Here is a 19,055-nt window from a genome sequence, read left to right as displayed (position 1 = left end):
AGCCTATCACTGTTGTCCTTTCTCGCTACATCATTGGGTAAGCCGTTGTTGCATTGGTTCTTTCCAATTTCTGCTTCATTTGCATTTTGGAAAAGCCTCGTGTTGCCTTGGAAGGCCTCGTGTTGCCTTTGGGGATTTTTCTTGCAACAAGTACACCTTGGGACAGCAGAGTCTCTTGCAGGCATAAGCTTTGAAGCTTGGGCAGATTTTTGTTACTTGATTCTGAGAGGTTGCCTTTCTCTCATTTGCTTTGCCAGTTGGTGCATTTGTCTTGTATTTCAGCACCATGTCTGGTGGCAAAGATGATTTGTTTTGGCTGATTGGGGCTGATGACAAGCTTGATGGTACCAATTATCCCATCTGGTCATACATGATGGGACATGTTTTGGTTGCCAAGAATTTTTGCATGTTTCAGGTTCAGAGGCTAGGCCTACACGCACTGCTACTTCTCGTGCTACACCTACAGTCTCTGCTTCTTCAAGTGATGGGTCTTCAGGTGATGGTTCTAATGGTACTGCTAGGACACCTGCACCTCCTGCTCCAGGTGCTTTGCCTCCTTCACAAGAGCAAATTCAGTGGGATGGTCGTGGTGCCAAAGCACATGCCTTGATTGCTTTTCAATGAAACGGGTTATTATTTCTCATATTCGGTCTTGCAAGACAGCTAAGCAAGCATGGGATCAACTTGCATCTTTATATCGATCTCCGCAAGCAGTTGAAAGATTTGAAGCTTGATGAGGGTGGTAACATGGATGCCTATCTCACTAATGTGAAGGATTTGAAAGAGCAGTTGGCCAACATTGATGAGATTATGCCTGATTCTTAGCTGGTTTCTACTACCCTTTATGCATTGCCTAATTCATATCAAGGCTTTGCTACTACATTGAGGTTGGTTGCAGGGGGTGATGCCAATCATTTCTCATTTGACCAGTTCGTTGCTCTTCGTCTTCAGGAGGAGCAAAGTCGTGTGAATCGCAATGCTTCTATGGCGAGTGATCAAGCATTTGCTGCCCATCACAAAGGTAAAGGCAAGGTTGCAACTCGAAAACCCTCTCATTGTTGAAAATGGGGAGAGGGTGAGAGACGCATGATTGGAGACAAGAGCTGAGGCACAAACTGATGTTGATGGATTGTATTTTCACAGCAAGTACATAGCCTCTTTTATAGGTTGGGCAAGCCTTATCTTCCCACACAAACACCTCATAGATGAGGTCACACACAAGAGTATCTAGATCCTATAATCTAGGGGAGGAATCACATCCACCACATGAGGTGGCACAAGTGGCCTCAAGACTCTTCACACTCACACAACTGTAGGACACTCCTAGGACTCTAGGACCACACACACTAGGACTCCGATTCCAACAAACCCCCCTTCGAAGCTAGGGTGAGAAACTATGACATCATCCAGGCTGTGCATCCCAAGCAATCTCGTAGGCTAACAGCTGAGCATAATTCAGAGGTTGAACCAAGCACTCTCATGGCTTAGGTGTCAACGTGATCAGATACTCAAATCTGAGCATGGATGCATGACCAACTCATAGGTCTAGGGAGTACACCAACATCCTGGAACTAGGCCAGGCCTGATAAAGGAAGACATAACAACCCCCTGTCTCCTAACTAGGTACATGGAAATAAGTGGAGCCTTTTATAGGACAAGGCACACAAAATGACAAATTATTACATCATTTTAGGGGGACTACCCAAGGCAGAGTACCTAACACACATGACTCTAGAAAGCCCACTCTTCATCTATCACCTCATGGAAAGATAGACCAGAAACAGCAACACTGCAGGCTTGTTCAAAATTAGGGTTTGCAAAAAATTGGGACTTTTCAAAATTTCCTAGAGCATAGTGTTCTAGCAATACTAGGGAAGCTTCAGACCATAAAAGCCCCAACAAATTCACCCAAAATGAGGCAAAATTCTTGAAAAGCGCAATTTAGGGTTTTGGGCTAAAAAATGGGCTGGAACAAGCCGCTCTTCAGGTCGGTCTGAATCCCCTCCAAATGTGGCAGTGATTTTGACACGGGCAGCAAGATAGTGCAACATACCTCCGAGTTCACAGTAGGGCAATCAAGCTGAGCAAAGGCGGAACAGTTTGTTGAAGCGTGGGCAACACAAATCAGCACGGAAGCGTGAGCTACAAACCAGAAGAGCTGTGACGTGCGAGTCGATGGCCACGGCCCTCACAAGGTCGTCAGTCGCTGGTACATGCGAGACGCCGCCAACATCATTGCAGGAGCTGTCGTAGGTCAGGGGCAGAAGGAGGAGAGCAGAGAGGCGGCAGCAGATTGCGAGGGAGGAGAGAGGTAGCAAGCAGAGGAGTTAGCGGAGGAGATAGCGGGCAAGAGGTAACATCAGCGCGGACAACATCGTCATTCTTGAGGCTGATGGCGGGCAGAATGGCGCAGCATCAGGGAAGATAGCGGACAGAACTGGAACGGCCTACTGGTCAACAACATAGAGATGGCGACGTGCGGTGGAGGTAAGGCTCAGTCAGGGAAGACCTGCTCTGATACCAACTGTTGAAAATGGGGAGAGGGTGAGAGACGCATGATTGGAGACAAGAGCTGAGGCACAAACTGATGTTGATGGATTGTATTTTCACAGCAAGTACATAGCCTCTTTTATAGGCTGGGCAAGCCTTATCTTCCCACACAGACACCTCATAGATGAGGTCACACACAAGAGAATCCAGATCCTATAATCTAGGGGAGGAATCACATCTACCACATGAGGTGGCACAAGTGGCCTCAAGACTCTTCACACTCACAACTGTAGGACACTCCTAGGACTCTAGGACCACACACACTAGGACTCCGATTCCAACACTCATTCCCATGCTGATCATTCACATGGTGCCTCTTCTTCAGGGAATAACAAAAAGAAGAAGAGATGTAATTATTGCTAGAAACCTGGGCATGATAGTTCCGAATGCAGGAAGCACATAGCATTTGAAAAGAAAAAGAAAGAGTCTGTCTTGCAGTATCTGGTTCTTCTAGTGCAGAAGATCGACATGAGTCCACTAATTTCGCACAAGACCAGCATTGGGCTTTCTTGGTTACATGTCAGTATAATCCTAATGTTCATGATGCTTGTATGGCAGTTTCAGATGTTCGTGATGCCTCCTCCTTTGATAGTGGTGCTAGCAAGCACATCACTTCCCACATGTGCCAATAATGCATCATATACCGTGAAAGGTATTGGGCAAGTTGCTCTTACTTCTGTCTCTGGTGGTATTGTTACTCTAGAGCATGTGCTTTATGTTCCAGGCATTCGTGAGAACCTCATTTCTATTCCAGCTATTGCTACATGTGGCTTTCAGGTTCTTTTTGATGATGTGAGGTGTGCAGTGTATGATGCTACACATGCCTTTACCATGGTTTTAACTGGCACATTGTCTAGGGGTCTTTATAGACTTGATGCTTATGACAGATGTTCAGATGATGATGCTGAACTTGCCGATGCACATGCCTTTGCTCTTGATTCTACCATGGCAGATACTCATTTGTGGCATGAGAGGTTTGGACACCTCAATTTTGGAGCCCTGGTGAAGTTATATAAGGAAGATATGGTTCTGGATCTTCCCAAAATGCATATGCCTACCAAACATCTTTGTGAACCATGCTTGCTTGGTAAGATGCACCGTGCTGCATTTCCCAAGGATGGGAGAGTTGGTGCTTCACACAAGCTTTATCTAGTTCATAGTGATGTTTGTGGACCCATGAAGGTTGCAACTCTTGGGGGGTTCTATTATTTTGTTACTTTTATTAATGATTTCACCAGGTACACTTGGATTTTCGCATTGAAATCCAAATCTGAAGTTTCTTCATGCTTCAAGCACTTTATTGCCTTGGCTGAGAATGAGAGTGGGCTGCACATTGCTCACCTTAATACAGAGAGGGGGGGTGAATACATGTCGAAGGAGTTTGCTGTTTTTTGGGCTTCCCGTGGCATCAATCATCGATGCGCAGTCCCTTATACTCCTCAATAGAATCCCATGGCTGAGCGGAAGAATAGATCAGTGATGGAAATGGCCAGATGCATGTTGAAAGGCAAACATTTGCCTAATAAGTTGTGGTTGGATGCGGTCATGTGTGCAAATTACATCTTGAATAGATGTCCTACAAAGGCATTGCAGACTATCACACCTTGTGAGGCTTGGACGGGTCGTAAGCCTCGCATTTCCCACATGAGGACTTTTGGATGCTTAGCTTATGCTCATGTGCCTTCACAGAAACGCACTAGGTTGGATGATAACGCTGTCAAGTGCATTTTTCTTGGGTATAGTTCAGAGAGCAAGGGCTATATGCTATCTCAACCCCGCACGGGCAAGTGTTTTGTCAATCGGGATGTTGTGTTTGATGAATCTTACACTATGCCTTTGCTAGACTGTCAAAAACAGCCCATTGTTGATGCCCCTGACATATTTGACAGTTTGATGCCTTTGTTCCCATCCGATGCTCGGGATGATGTTCCATCTACGGTTATACCTCCTCTGCAGCCACATGTGCAGCCAGAAATTCAGCCTAATATGCCTATCATTGATCATGATCATTTGCACAGGGCTCTTGACTAGGAAAGAGCAGAAATTCAAGAGCCCAAAAAGATACCCCGTTGGCTCCTTGACACATCAGGATACTTCAGTCAATACCATGGAGAGAGGTTTGTAGGCCATCTCGTGGGCTATCCATAGATGCCACTTATACCTTGGTATGTGCCTTGTAGGCCTAGTTATAGTTAGTTAGGACTATTGGTACAGTTAGTTTATGTACCATCTAGGTCAGTTAGGACACTTAGTCCAGTTAGGGCAGTTAGCCCTAGGGTTTTGTTATGTTGGCTCTTCCTTGAGCCTACATACTTCAGTTTTGCAGCAATCTATTACAGCATCTCGTTTTTCTCCTTTGTGCTTCCATTTTTGAGCTTCCATTGCTTTCAACACCCAAGAATTTCCTCCCAGCCATGCTCTGCAGTATTCTCACAAGATTCGAATAATTCAATCATTTCATTTCACATATGTTTTTCTCTACAGAACCCCGAATCTCCCTAGATGAATCTAGATTGCCACATGTCCATTAATTAAGGCTCCTCTAGATGCCCCTTTTTACGCCCTCTTGGGATTCCTTAAAATCATTTGCCCCTGTGCAAAATCCGTGAATAGGAACACCTAGACCTTTGACCTTTGGATTCATCTACTCATGCAAATCACCCTTACCGATGACCTTGACATAAAATCCATTTGACTATATAAAAGCACAAATACTATTTCCTTACAATTGTCAGTCCTCCAAAGGGAAATGCTGACTGACCCATCCAAGGTCATGTTATCTCGACATGAGCACTTCCTGCAAAAAGAACAAAGTAGCAGCAGCAAATCCACAGAGGAGCAGGGGGGGAGCACAAAGGCAGCAATGCCTTCACCAACAAAACCTGCAATGAAAGCCATAGAAGATCTTCAGGCAGCAATCTAATTGAAGAAGCGATTGACGGCAATCTTAAGCAACGATCTGCAGCAAATCAAATGAGCCACATTGTGGCAGCAGGAACTGGTTCAATCAACCAACCTGCAATTAGCAAGATCTATGAACAGCAAAAAAATCAAAAGGAGCGGCGATCATTCGCTGTATTTGGGGCAAAACCTGCAAACCAACGCACAAAGAGAGAGAGAGAGAGAGAGAGAGAGAGAGAGAGCACTTGTCTGCAGACACAGGCCATCCACAGCAAGGCCTACAAAGAAGGGCAGCAGTAGCTGCCTCTTACATTTGTATATCCTAGTTCATTGATTGGTCGATCCTCAGTTTTCACAGAGAAGGGCAATACAAATTGCCACTTGTATTACAAGGGCCCTGTTTTACCCACTTGATCCTCGTCATTGAGAGCTATGCTCGCATAATCATCTCAAACCCTGTTATCCTTTCACATTGAGAGAAGGGCTTACAGTAGCCAGGAGATCCTCATACTGAGAGAAGAGCAATAGTTGGTTGTTTGAATCAGCTAAAAGACCTGATAGATCAACTAGCAATGCTTGGTGAGAAGATGCACGATCCACAGGTAGTTGAGCTGCTTCTCAATAGTCTTCCACACTTGTGGGATAGTTTTGTCATCATGCTCTCTTATAGAGAGCATCCTCCCACTTTAACTCAATTGCATGGTTACCTCATCATTGAGAAAACCAAAAGGCATAGCAAAAAGTTAGGTAATCAGGATGATATAGCCTTTATGGCTAAAAATAAAAGACAAAATCAAAAACCCCAATTCAGCCCTAAACCAAAGCAGAATTCTACTTCTCAATGTCAACATGATAAAGAAGATCATCATGAACGGAATGAAACCAAGAAGGACAATGCTTTAACTGTGGGAAGCCTGGCCACGCTTCCAAGTGTCATCACAAATATGGGTAAACGCGGGTCTAAACGGAGTGGGACGCCTTCCGAGTGTCATCGCAAATATGGGTAAACATGGGTCTAAACGTAGTGGTATAGACACCGCTAATGAAGCCATGCACCAGACTACTGATTCTGAGAGCTTGGCTATCTCAAGACCAAATAAGTTTGGCCAAGCTGATGATGAGTCATGAATCATTGACTCTGAAGTGTCCGGTCACATCACTCCGCACAAGAAGTCGTTCTCTGCTTAGAGAAAAGTGGCATTGACCATGTAGAACTAGGAGACTCTAGAGTTCAAGGGTACAAGTAATTTACCAATACAAATGCTGAATAAAGATATATGGGACCTATATATCATATTGTATGTTCCACAAAAGACATTCTATCTATTGGTGCCATTACTAAACAAAACAAGAAGGTAAAATTTGATGAAGGGGAATGTCTCATTCGAGACAGGGCTGATGATGTCAAAATCACAGCCAAGGGAATTGAAGAAGATGGCCTTTATGAATTGACATCATCTATACCTAACTCGAGGCCTACATCTCTCATTTGAGCAAGAAAGAAGTCCCATGGCATGAAAGTTTTGGTCATTTGAACATAAAAAGCCTAGTCCTTCAGAACAAAGAAGGTTTCATGAATGGATTGCCTCATCTTCGTCAAGAGAAGATGATTTGCAAAGGCTGTATCATGGGAAAGCACAACTGCGAAAAGTTTCCAAAGAAGGTTCAAGGAAAAAAGATATCCTTGAGCTGTTACATTCTGACATATGTGGTCCTTTGAATGTCAAATCAGTAGGAGGTTTATTTCCTGACATTCGTAGACGATTACTCTAGGAAGACATGGGTGTACTTCCTGAAGGAGAAGTCTGAGACCCTCAAGTACTTTACGGAATCCGTGGGCCATGATTGAAAACCAAACTGGGAAATGTGTTAAAGTTCTCACATCAGATAAAGGGGTAGAATCTTCACCAACCCTTTTTTTTTAAAAGCTCTTCTTCCTGCGAAAAGAACAAAGTAGCAGCAGCAAATCCACAGAGGAGCGGGTGGGTAGCACAAAGGCAGCAATGCCTTCACCAACAAAACCTGCAATCAAAGCCAAAGAAGATCTTCAGGCAGCAATCTAATTGAAGAAGCGATTGAGGGCGATCTTAAGCAATGATCTGCAGCAAATCAAAAGAAGCCACACTGTGGCAGCAGGAACTGATTCAATCAGCCAACCTACAATTAGCAAGATCTGTGAACAGCAAAAAAATCAAAAGGAGCGGCGATCATTCGTTGTATTTGGGCAAAACCTGCATGTGACATCAGGTGCCCAGTGCCTCTACAAGAATGGCCAGCTTCCAAGTGCCCTAAGTCTATATCAACATCTCGGCAACGTTCCCGGGCAGTCTTGCCTCCAACTTTTGGAGAGTGGTTCTTTCGCGCCTTTGTTTCACATCCTCGCGGACACAGACAAAGCTAAGATGAGGCAAAATGTCGACCTTGGGTTAACTCACTACCAACCCAAGTTCAAGGTGACCAGGCACCAGAGTTTCGCCTTCCCGATACCCAAGTGATACGCATCTGAACAGCTAAGGCAAGCACCAGTAGGCCACGCAGGCAGATCCAATTAGTGCTAGCGGTCCACATTTCTAGTTTTCGTTGCAACGCTCGCACTCTCATGTAATTGCTCATCCGCCCATCTTCATACAATTTCGCCCACACGTACACAAACCCCGCGATAGAACGACATCTAACTCCTACAGCCGCGCACTCAGTAGGTTCTACATGCCAAGCATATCCCAGAGTGCAAGAGAGATCGTCTTACTTCCCAGGGCACTATATTTACATATCAGCACCTTGCACTCGCCGTTTTGTGGGTTTAGAATGCGACAATATAGATTGAGGACAAAAGTAAGAATGGTAATTCGATCAAATGGTATTGTTGAGGAGGAAAAGGTGAAAGCATAAGATAGTAGCAAAATACTTGGCTATGAAGTGTCAACAAAAGTAGACAGTGCCAAGTTGGAGAGCAGGAGGCGATAGTGGGTATGCTTGGAAAATGATATCATATGCCTATTGAAAGCACCGGAGACAGAATAGTAGATGCTGTAAGAATTTAGATTGAGCAAATATATTTCGAGAACAAAGTTTTGCACGTTTTGTAAGAACAAGCAATTACATATATTTTTATAATACTATGTAACTATTTGTTATAACCACACATAATGTAGGTGGGGAGGCAGTGCACTTCCTTTCCCAAAGAATTATAACCCGAGGGAAGTGGCCCTTGCTGGGCGTTGTTGGGTATATTATCGTCTTGAAGAAGTCTTGAGTGAAAAATATGGATACAAAAGATAAGGACATATTATCTAGATGCCGTTTATGTACTCATATTGCAATTCGAGAGATGAATATCTTGCATACACCAGCCACGTATATTTATTTTCACTTTCAAAAAACATTGGAATACATAGATGTGAATTCAAACCATCATATGCAAATTAGGCACAACTTGACCTAGCTTGTTACATATTGGCAGCTCTCAGAAGTAGAATTGGATTGATTTGGAATGGGATTGTGAAGTTTGAAATCACAGTTTTTACACTTATTGGATGATGTTACACTTGTATCAATGATCTTACACTTATTGGATGATGTTACACTTGTATCAATGATAATTTAACCAAAAGATCAGGGCCTAGAGATGAATTATTATGCAGAGTTTTAGTGAATTCATAGTTTTATCAAAAGACTGGGGCCTAGAGACAAAGAATCATGTGGAGTTTTAGTGAATTCACAGCTTTTATCACGACTGCTGTTTGTAATAGCACAATACTTATCGGCGACAATTGTCAAGGGGTTCATAGGATTATGGAGAGAGAATGCCTAGCTGGTAAGGAGGAAGTTCGACAAGAAGAACACAGACCATTCATTGTTCTTCCTTCATTTTATCACCTCTCGATTATCTTATCCTCTTCGTCTTCATCGCTAACCTACCTACCCACTCTCATTTGATGCCATGAATCATGATGCCTACAAAAGGCATTGTATTCTTGTCCATTGTCACATCAGAGGATTGTAATCCACTTCTTAGCCTGATTTTGTATGGAACATGGGTCACCACATGCTTCAATTCCTTAAAGCATCATCTAGACATCCGTCCAAACACATCTATATTTGATCTGTGTCTGTAACAGCGGGTGGCTTTTACTTAGGCTAAAAGTTAGTGGAAAGGCCTTTATTGGCTTGCAAGTGTTTTTCCTTTCTTTAGGGGATACCATAAGTTGCCACGTGGCATCCTAGCAGGTAATCCCATATGCAATATTGTTTTGTACTCACCTAGGCGATACCTATATAAGGGCCCTAGTTGTACTTGGCATTCATTCATGATTTGTACTACATTACTGAAACAGAATACACAGCAAGAGTTCCATTACTCAGCTGAATTCTAATAAGGATTGATTCCTCCTGTCCTTGTGCAGTCCCTCACAAGTCTCTATTGTAGGTCCAGCCCATGACCTTCCACTCCTACCTTTTTCCTAAAACATAAGGTACTTCACTACTCTAACTTTCCTGCATATTCTACCAATTTAGTGGTGTTTACTGTCAGTTAGGAGCAGTTCTGTTGCATTGGTATCAGAGCACTTTTCATGGGAATTTGTGGGAAATTCTTTGTCCAATTACTTTGAAATTTGGAGCATCTACTCTTGAGCCTAGGGCCTACCTCTGTGCAAAAATTCAGCGCCAGAAGTGCTCTCTGTTGCGAGCTGTAACATGGCAGGCTTTGGGAAACCCTGATTTTCGAAGTGCATCAAATTTTGGGGCTTTTTGCATCAATGGAAAGCCCTTGATCTCCCAATCATTCCTATGTGCTGGAATCACAAAATTAGTAGGGTTTGACCCCATATTGCACTCGAATTCCAGTCGCAGGTGGAATGGACAGCCAGTCAATGATCTACTAGTTGAATGTACCCAACCTTGTCATAGTTGGCTTGTTCTGGTTGCCATAGCCTCTAGGTGCTGCTCCTAAACGTTCGTGGAGATATGAGCTCAAATGGAGGAGCTATGAGCAAATTCGACTAGCTGGAATAGAAGAAATGCTGCGGAAATTCAGATTTATAACTCCATTTTGGGTCAGCTTTAGTACACATGGTCGCCTAGCTCCATGGATGCAACTAATAAAGTTTGATATTCTTGATCAGGGCTTAAGACAATGCATTTACTCTTGATTCGAGTCATTAAAGATGCCTGTAAAGAGGTCTACTAGTAAGCAACCAATGGGAATCCTTAATTCCATCTCAGAGAAGGAAGCAATTGATGATCAAGCTGTAGTTTCTGAGCCCAATGATCCTCATGTTAGCAATATTCAAGGGGATTTGGCAGCAACTCCTCATGTACAAATATCCCTTAACCAGGAGCTGATTATAAAGAGTTGTATGGATCCAATGCTACAGATATTCAAGGAGTTAACCAATGAGATCAAGACCAATAATCAGAGGATTGACCAAAGGATGCAGAACATGTCCGCCACTCTTAATAAAAGATTTGACCAGTTCAAGAGAAGCCAAATCTATGATGAGAAGAGACCTTTGGATCCCCCAAATTGATGGAGACTTAGGTTCAGATGATGATGATGATGATGATGATCCTGTACATGTAGCTGACCTAGTTGGTTTTATGGCTTATGCCCGAAGGACCTATCACTCTAGTGGAGTTATAGCTCCTATGGATAAGGATTCAGCACATGGTAAGGCTCCTAATAGTAACAGTTCAACAGCTGAAAAGTTGTGTCAAAAATTCCATGAATATAAATTGCTACTAGCAGACCTTAGGGCAGCAATGACATTCCAGCAATATATGCAAACAGTTAAAATCTATTGAACCAAAAGGATCTTTTCATCAAGATAAGGATATGAAAGACAAGATTATACTTCCTAAGTTCAAAGGTGATTCTACCTCTCCTGAGGAATTGGAGGAATGGCTCAACAAGATGGATGACTACTTCCTTCTATATCCAAAGGGTGATCAAGGTAAAATCAGATTTGTTGTTCTTCACCTTGAAGATTATGCCCACTCTTGGTGGAGGCATCTACAGCAAGAAGGGCAAGCCATTATGTCAATGCAGTAGACACCTACCAAGCCCTTCTTGGCCTATTTCAGCGGTCTCAGTTCTAGGACGTTTCGGCTTGTGGTGTGGATATTATAGGCCATTCTTCGGTATATGGTAGCATTTAACACGCTGGAAGGAAGCAAGGGTTGTATAAGACACTTCAGCATGAGCAGTTGCCAAGCTCGTAATCAAGTATCTCATTGGCTTAGGCCGTCTCAACTGGAGCATGAAGAGCCGCCAACTTCTGAATAGCTGACTTAATTGCCCATGACGTGGCCGAAAAACGCTTCTGTCGATCAAGCTACAAATTTTAAGTCTTGAAAGTTTCGGTAGAAACTTATTACATACTGAGCCCACGGACAAAATTCTTGACTGAAAGGCTGAATTAGATCTTGAAGCATATGATTTCCATGTATGTTAATGCTCTCACTATGATCGGATCAAACTATAGCGCATTATGTGCGAGAAACCTTGTGTTCCCGATCAGAACCCTTCAGCTTCGTAGTCCAGCAAAGTCGAGGATATGATGTTAGGGTGAAGCTGCAGCCTGTTTATCGGATCCAATTATACCAATTGCTGAGCAATGACAAAAGAGATGGTCGTAAAACAGAAAGAAGGAGATGGTGTCAATCGTTGTAGAGGTATCAAGCAAAAAAAAAAAAGTAAAATAATCCAACGAGTGCCTCATGTAGTACAGGGACTCACATGGCGGCTGTCGAACGATTCAGTGAGCAGTCCAACGATATTTACGGCAAAGAAAACCCCCAGGAAGCCGGGTTTAAATCATGGACTTCTCATGACCTTTCTTCCAGGGTTTATGGTGTTTTTTTGCGACCTTGCTTGTGAGAATGAGCAAAAGATTGATAATTCTAACTCATTTATAATTACACGACTTATAATTCTCATGGAATCCTAGGTTACATTTATGTCCTAGGATTCCAACTATAATAAAACCAATGCCAATAATGAACTTGATTTGCATCACTAGCCATACATCCGTGTGACTCAAAATGATCATGAATTATGTTTTATCATACATTGAAGGTTTTTTAGACTGTATTTTATTGTTCAATGAATGAGTGTAAATATTGGTGCACTCCAATTCATCTTTATAGCGAAGTCATGTACCACGAGTGTAAGATGGGGCACGTGGCTTTTTACTATAAAGTATATACATCTCGATTTATAATTTTTCCTATCCTTCTCTATGCACAGTTTGTACTTTATTTGCCTTCGCTTTTATATACCATTCCACTTATAACAAAGCCAATGCTAATCAGGGGACCTAATGGGCATCACTAGCCATACTAAACGATCGTTGATTATGTTTCATCATACATCATGGGATTTTTTTTGTGGTAGAGGGGTTGAGAGACGGGAGGGGGTACTGCAATTTATTGTACAATATGTGAATGTAAATATTGGTGTGCTTTAATTCACCTTATGGTAAGAGAATGTGCATAAATTCCATAAGCAAGATGCAAATAACTTCTCCTTTAGTGTGTACCCACTCTAAATTTTTCCAATTAAATAATGCAAGATTTTGCCTTCTCTCATGATTTTTCTTCACAAACCTTCTACATCTATCTTCATAAAGACTTGAGCTTCCATGGTTGTAGTATGTAGGTTCCAGTTCTAAAAATAGCTACCAAAGGAAATATCTTTGAAGGCATGCGAATTAGATGGCATTTACTTCAATAGCCAACAATATTCGGCAAAACAATTGCTCATGCCAAGTACATTGACCACTAAATCCAAATTCACTAACTGCAAATTTAGTCTATATGGCTGACTCGAGGATTATTATTAGATTTATGGAAGCTCAACTAATTTTCTCGTATATGATTGCAAAGGTAAGGACTAAGTTGCACCCTAAAATAAATTCATGGTCTATATAACTTCTTTCCTTGCACATTTATGTGATATTTATACTATATCTTAGCACAAATTTTCAAGTTGATCTTTCCTCTCCTTTGTATCATACGTTAAAGAAAGATGATACTAAATTAATTATGCTATACTTAATTATAATAATTAAAGAAAGTTTGCATAAGCTTATGATATACTATAGGGTGTTTTCTAGGAGCATATTTTCTTTTCAAGGAGATTCATCCCCAGCACCATGTTCTCCATGCCGCTCATGCTCTCTTGGAATGTGCACAAGTTTCGATTTCTATCATGAAGCTTAAAGGGAATCCTTGTTTCTCCTCTCAAGCTAGCTCATTTAACATAAACTATTTCTCATTTCTTGATTTTCTCTCTTTATTTAAAAGAAGGTACCACATGGTGCGATGTAGTTTGTCATTTGTTGCAAGAGAACTAGAGAGAGAAGCATTGATAAACCTGATTAGGGTATGAGGAGGGGTTGAAAGTCATGGAAACCAATGATACAATATCCAAACGGCAACAATGAAAGACACTTTTGCAAGGAAAAACACCTCCCCATTGAGCAAATAGACTCAAATTAGACAATAGATGCATCCATTTGAGCAGTGCCATCAAAGCAAAGAACACGACTATGGTCTCAAAACTGGTGGGAGCATTCAAGGCAACAACATCAAGTCATTTGAGAGACTACCAGGCTTGTGTCCTTACAAACTTTACCATGCACCCAAGTATTTGAGTGTCCAATCTTTCAATCCAATAGGAGTTGCACACCCAAGATATCATACTCTCTAAGTTGAGAGATGGCATTAGTAGTATAAAAGGCATGCATAGCTTAGATTAGCTAGCTACAAAGAGGGCTACATTAGCTATATTATTTTCCTCTAAGACAACACGAAACAACCTAGGCACATAATGTCAATGATATTATCCATTAGAAGGACCAACATTAGAATCAATTCAACAATGATATGAGGTTCCAATCGTTGATTTATTATGAGTAAGTAAAATGATTACGCACCGAATAGGACTTGAACCTCTCCTTTCTTTTAGGTAGCTCCAACTTAGCTATCAGTGCTTTTGCTTCTGGCAAGCAAAGGAAAAGGAATTTCTTGAAAGTTGACAAAGAATTTGATTAGGGAACAACAAGGAACCATGATAGAGGAGGGAGAGTTTGGACCTTCCCTAAGTGTTAGTTCGTATTAAAAAGTTATATAGAAAGAAACTACAAACTATGAAAATGAAATGCAATCCATTATCTATCGGGAAGGGGAAAATACCACATACCGAAAATGGTCCAAATATAGTTAATCAAGGTGACGTAACAAATGCATAATGATGGTAGGTTGGAGATATCACCGCCCTCCAAACTGGACATGAAGGTCTCCTCTCATATGGCTCTCTCTATCACTTTTGAGGTAATCCCCATCACTGCTTCCCTTAATATCCGCCATGTAGCACATGGGGGTTTACAAGAGATTAGTCATAGAGTGGAAGCGATGCAGCCCCATATGAGAATCCTGTGGGCATCAACTCACTGAAAGAAAAGCACAGATAGCATAAGTGAGGAAGGTATCTCTGTAGTGACATTGTTTTTGTCACAATAACGTGAGAGTTTCTCCAAACAAGAAAGACATCTATAAGCTATGGAGAGGATGCAAGCAACAGGAGGAGCACATTATATACATGCTTGACATAACACAAGTTAGTCGTTGGACTTCCAATGTTGTTAGCTGAGAGAGAGAGAGAGAGAGAGAGAGATAATATTTTAGGTGAATAGGAACTACATGGCTCATACAATGTGGTAATGGCACATAGTTTGTAATATAGCACCTTCATTGTGGTATATTGAAGGTGCTATAAATATGGGCTAGTGCATGATTGGTGGGTGTAGCCAATGCAAGAGAGAGAGAGAGAGAGAGAGAGAGAGAGAGAGAGATACCACCATGCCGGTTGAAGCCACTTGGTTGAGGACTATGAGAAGACTTTTTGGTAATGTTGCACTTTTTCAACCTTTTTCATTTTTAACATATTTTATCACAACTAGTTGAGGACTATGAGAGCAATTTTTGATATTTTAGCATATTCTATCACTTTTTGGCACTTTCTTACACTCTGACACTTTTTTTAGCTCTTGTCTTTTGAAATGGGGGGAAGGGGGGGGGGGTGGAAGAGAGGGCCCTTGTCTTCTAAAATTTGGGGGGGGGAGGGGGGGGGAGCTCTTGTCTTTTATAACTGAAGGGAGAGAAAGAAAGAAAGAAAGAAGTATTAGTGCCCTCAGGAGGCCTTGCGGGCCTATGGGACAAAGTGCACAAAAATAAGGCTTATACAAGCCCCAATGGGCTTGAGCAAAGGGCATGCTAGGGCCCTTGCTAAGTACTAATCTATACTGATCTACATTCTATTGAGGTCTTACCTATCACAACTTTTATTAGGGCAGATTGACAGAGACGAGGGGTCACTCTGGACATAGCTTAGAGGGTTCAAAGATTGTGGAGACCACGTCCCCGCCACAGCATGAGACAAATAAATAGATGCAAATCCAAGATATTTTCATAACGGATCAAAGTGCCACTACTATGCCAGTCTTTGGTTTCTGAGTCCCAGCTCCGAGATTGATTGGATTTAGTTTTGTAGTTGATTGATTGATTGTGATTTTGCTATAGCTTTTGAGCTCACACTCCTACTTACTCCTTTCTATCAGTGCACCTTGCAAGCCTTCTCCTTGCAACTTTTATTCCTTGTATTAATCATGGAAGACTCAGTAGAGGCACACTCCAAGGTTCAATACCCTCCAACTAGCTCCTCCACAACATCCAATGGGTCCTTTGCTCTAGCCAATCTTGCAACTACAACATCCAATGCATCCACTATTGTCTTTGTTAACATCTTCACAAAAAATTTAAGAGGAGTGAATGTGAAAGATGGATACCTTGTTTGTGCGAATACTCAAATCCAAGTCGACACAAAGATGGTTGATTTCATACTACTCAAATTCAATGGAGGTAGTTTGTAGGCTAGTTTCTTAGAGCATCCATGGAAGAAAGAAGACCTCATTAAGGAATTTCCCCTTGTGCTGGATAGCAAACGATGTTGGAGTTAAGGTTTCTAGCTTGCCAGAAGAAGTTCAAAAAGCTTCAAAGAAAATGAGGAATTTCTTTTTTGGATGCTTGAGGACCCACAAAGTACTAGCAAGTTTAGGCAACAATAGAGCCACTGCATTGAGATCAAGTCTCCTATTCAAGGTGATCACCAAAACTGTGCTTACCAACTTAAAGAATAGTTTTGTGTGCAATTCTCCACTATCACCTTAAGTCAATGAGATAGGAGTGCACATGTTGAGCATGGGCCTTACAAATCGCCTGCACAAAAGTGATGCAGAGATGAGGAAGGCATAGAGGATAGCTGTGTGGGGGTTAAAGGTCACTGTGCCTTAACCCCAGTTATGTACAATACTCAAACACATATATAAATGAATGAAAAAGAAGATTAGGGTGGTTCTGCACCCACCAAAACTTGTGTGGCTCTCTGTCTCTCTCTCTCCTTCTTCCGTTCTTGCTTCCGTTGAGAGCACTCTCAACTGGTATCAGAGCTCGGGTGATCTAGCTGAGCGTGCGTGAATGCTTGGAAGCTCAGCAGCTTTGTGGGAGGAAGGAGAAGCTCTGTGGGAAGCTTTGTGGGCGACTTTACTTGCATCCGAGTGTGCAGAGACCTTGGAGGAACCTTTGGAAAAGTCACTTTGGCTTTACGAAGTGGTTTTGAGAGCCTGTTAAGAGCTTTCAAAGAAAAAGTCGTTTTTTGAGCTTTTCCCTGTTACGTTCGATGACAGAGACTCCGTATTGACTTGTAGAGGCAACTATTGCTTGCTTTTGGTGTCCACATTACTTCAGGAGCCTGGAAACACCTTCATTCCTGAATCTGGGATCATTTCATTGGGTTTCTGAGTCACTGTGTCAGTTCCTGCGTTTTTTGCCCGGGTGTTGGAACTCAAGTTTGGAGCAACCATTTGCAGATCTGTCAGTTCCGGTGGACTCAGGAGGTCCTAAAACTTCTATGTTGCTCATCATTCGCACTCCGGTGGAGTTTACAAACAGCTCTGTTTCCAAAAACGTTTTTCAGCCCGTGTGTTGGACCCAGTGATTGAGACCACGGTTTCCAAAACCGTCTGTCCCATTGCGTTTCGGACGCCCAAAAACCCCTACCTGTCAGTTCTTGCGCGATTTGGTGGAGGATTTTCAGAGTTATAGATCTCTGTGTATTCGATTTCGTCTCTCTGTTATGCATTTTTCATTCTAAGGTTTTGAAACCTTAGATTTATGCCACATGGCAATGGATAAGTGTTGACTCCCATTTCTCACTCATCGGTTGGGATTTTGGAGTTCTGGCAGAAGAGAGATATTTGTAGATTTTCTTGCTGATTCCGATTATGCAATGGCACCCATGTTTTGAGGCATCTCAGGTTCTATTTTCAGTAGCGCTCATTACTGTGGGACTATGATTTCTTGAGCATACCTTATGCAGATCACTCTGGTTGCAGTGTGTGCTCATTCGTGGTGTGCATTGGGTTGCAATGGATGATTTATAGGCCATTTGGATGCATTGCGGTCCTTGTTGGATGCGCTGATAGGCCCAAATTGCCTTGTGGGATGCTATTTTTTATGGACGCTTTGCACATGGATGCTATTTTATGCTGAGGGACAGCTTTGACACATTGTTGGTGATGCACTGATAGTGCTATGCTCTCTTGGATGAGATATAATTGATGCATATGCCAGTGGACGGTGTTTATGCTTGAGTCATTTGGCACTTATTGGCATTTTCTTTTGGGCCAGATTTGCTCATATGGATGCATAGTATATGCACATGAGTCAGATGCATCTTTTGATGCTTTGAGCTTTGAGTTTTGGTGATATTTCACTTTATTGTGGCATACACATTTGGGTGCACTTGGTATTTGGTGTGATTCTCTCTTGCAGGGACTAGCATTTGGGATTTTGTTTCATTTGCATCATGGCATCCTCTTCCACGTCTGAAAAGGAGTTTTTCAGCATTAAAAAGTTTGATGGGACAAACTTTTCTTTGTGGAAAGAACAAATAAGGGATGTGCTTATTCAAAAGAAGCAGATTAAACCCTTGGCAGGGATTGAAGCTAAGCCTGCAAATATGTCTGAGGATGATTGGAATGAGTTGGATGCATTAGCAAAGTCTACTATTAGACTTCATCTTGTAGAGTCAGTTTATTTCACAGTAGTAAATGAGCAGACTACTGAAGATTTGTGGAAGAAACTGTGTGCCACTTATGAGAAGGAAACTGCCTCTAATAAAGTTTACCTCATGAAGAGGTTGTTTGAGCTGCAGATGAAGGAAGGGGTCTCCATTGCTTCTCACTTGAATGAATTCAATATTATTTTCAGCCAGCTTCAGGCTTAGAAAATGAATTTTGACGTGGAGACTAAGGCAATATTTCTCTTATGTTCATTGCCATCCTCATGGGATACCTTCCGTACAGCTGTCAGTAACTCTGCACCTGGAGGAGTACTGAAATTTGATGATGTTGTGGGTAGCTTGTTGGCCGAGGAGATTAGACGGAAGTCTATGGATGGCAACAAGCAGGATGCAGCCTTAAATGTGCAAAGGGGCAGATCACAGTTCAGGGGGAAGTCCCAAGAAAGAGGGAAGTCTCGTAGCA

The 19,055-nt window shown here is 42.2% G+C and overlaps 1 protein-coding gene across 10 annotated transcripts in view; it reads right to left on the bottom strand.

Moving 5' to 3' along the window:
• LOC147893185 (RNA-binding protein 1-like) overlaps positions 1 to 12,327 on the bottom strand; it is a 93,341-nt gene extending 81,014 nt beyond the window's left edge. For 2 of the 10 annotated variants that reach the window (XM_087385927.1, XM_087385936.1), the window contains exon 1: positions 12,188 to 12,327. The gene's annotated coding sequence lies outside the window, so the exon portion shown is untranslated. Of the gene's footprint in view, positions 1 to 7,363; positions 7,474 to 11,952; positions 12,059 to 12,165 lie in introns of all 10 variants that reach the window. The other 8 variants (XM_087385930.1, XM_087385935.1, XM_087385928.1 and 5 more) reach the window with 7 other exon arrangements.
• Positions 12,328 to 19,055: the final 6,728 nt, after the last annotated feature.

Source organism: Dipteris shenzhenensis, chromosome 15, assembly GCF_047967505.1.
Source record: "Dipteris shenzhenensis isolate YYH24624 ecotype China chromosome 15, Dip_SZ_1.0, whole genome shotgun sequence".
NCBI classification, from domain to species: Eukaryota; Viridiplantae; Streptophyta; class Polypodiopsida; order Gleicheniales; family Dipteridaceae; genus Dipteris; species Dipteris shenzhenensis.
This window is presented reverse-complemented; position numbering and strand designations above follow the sequence as displayed.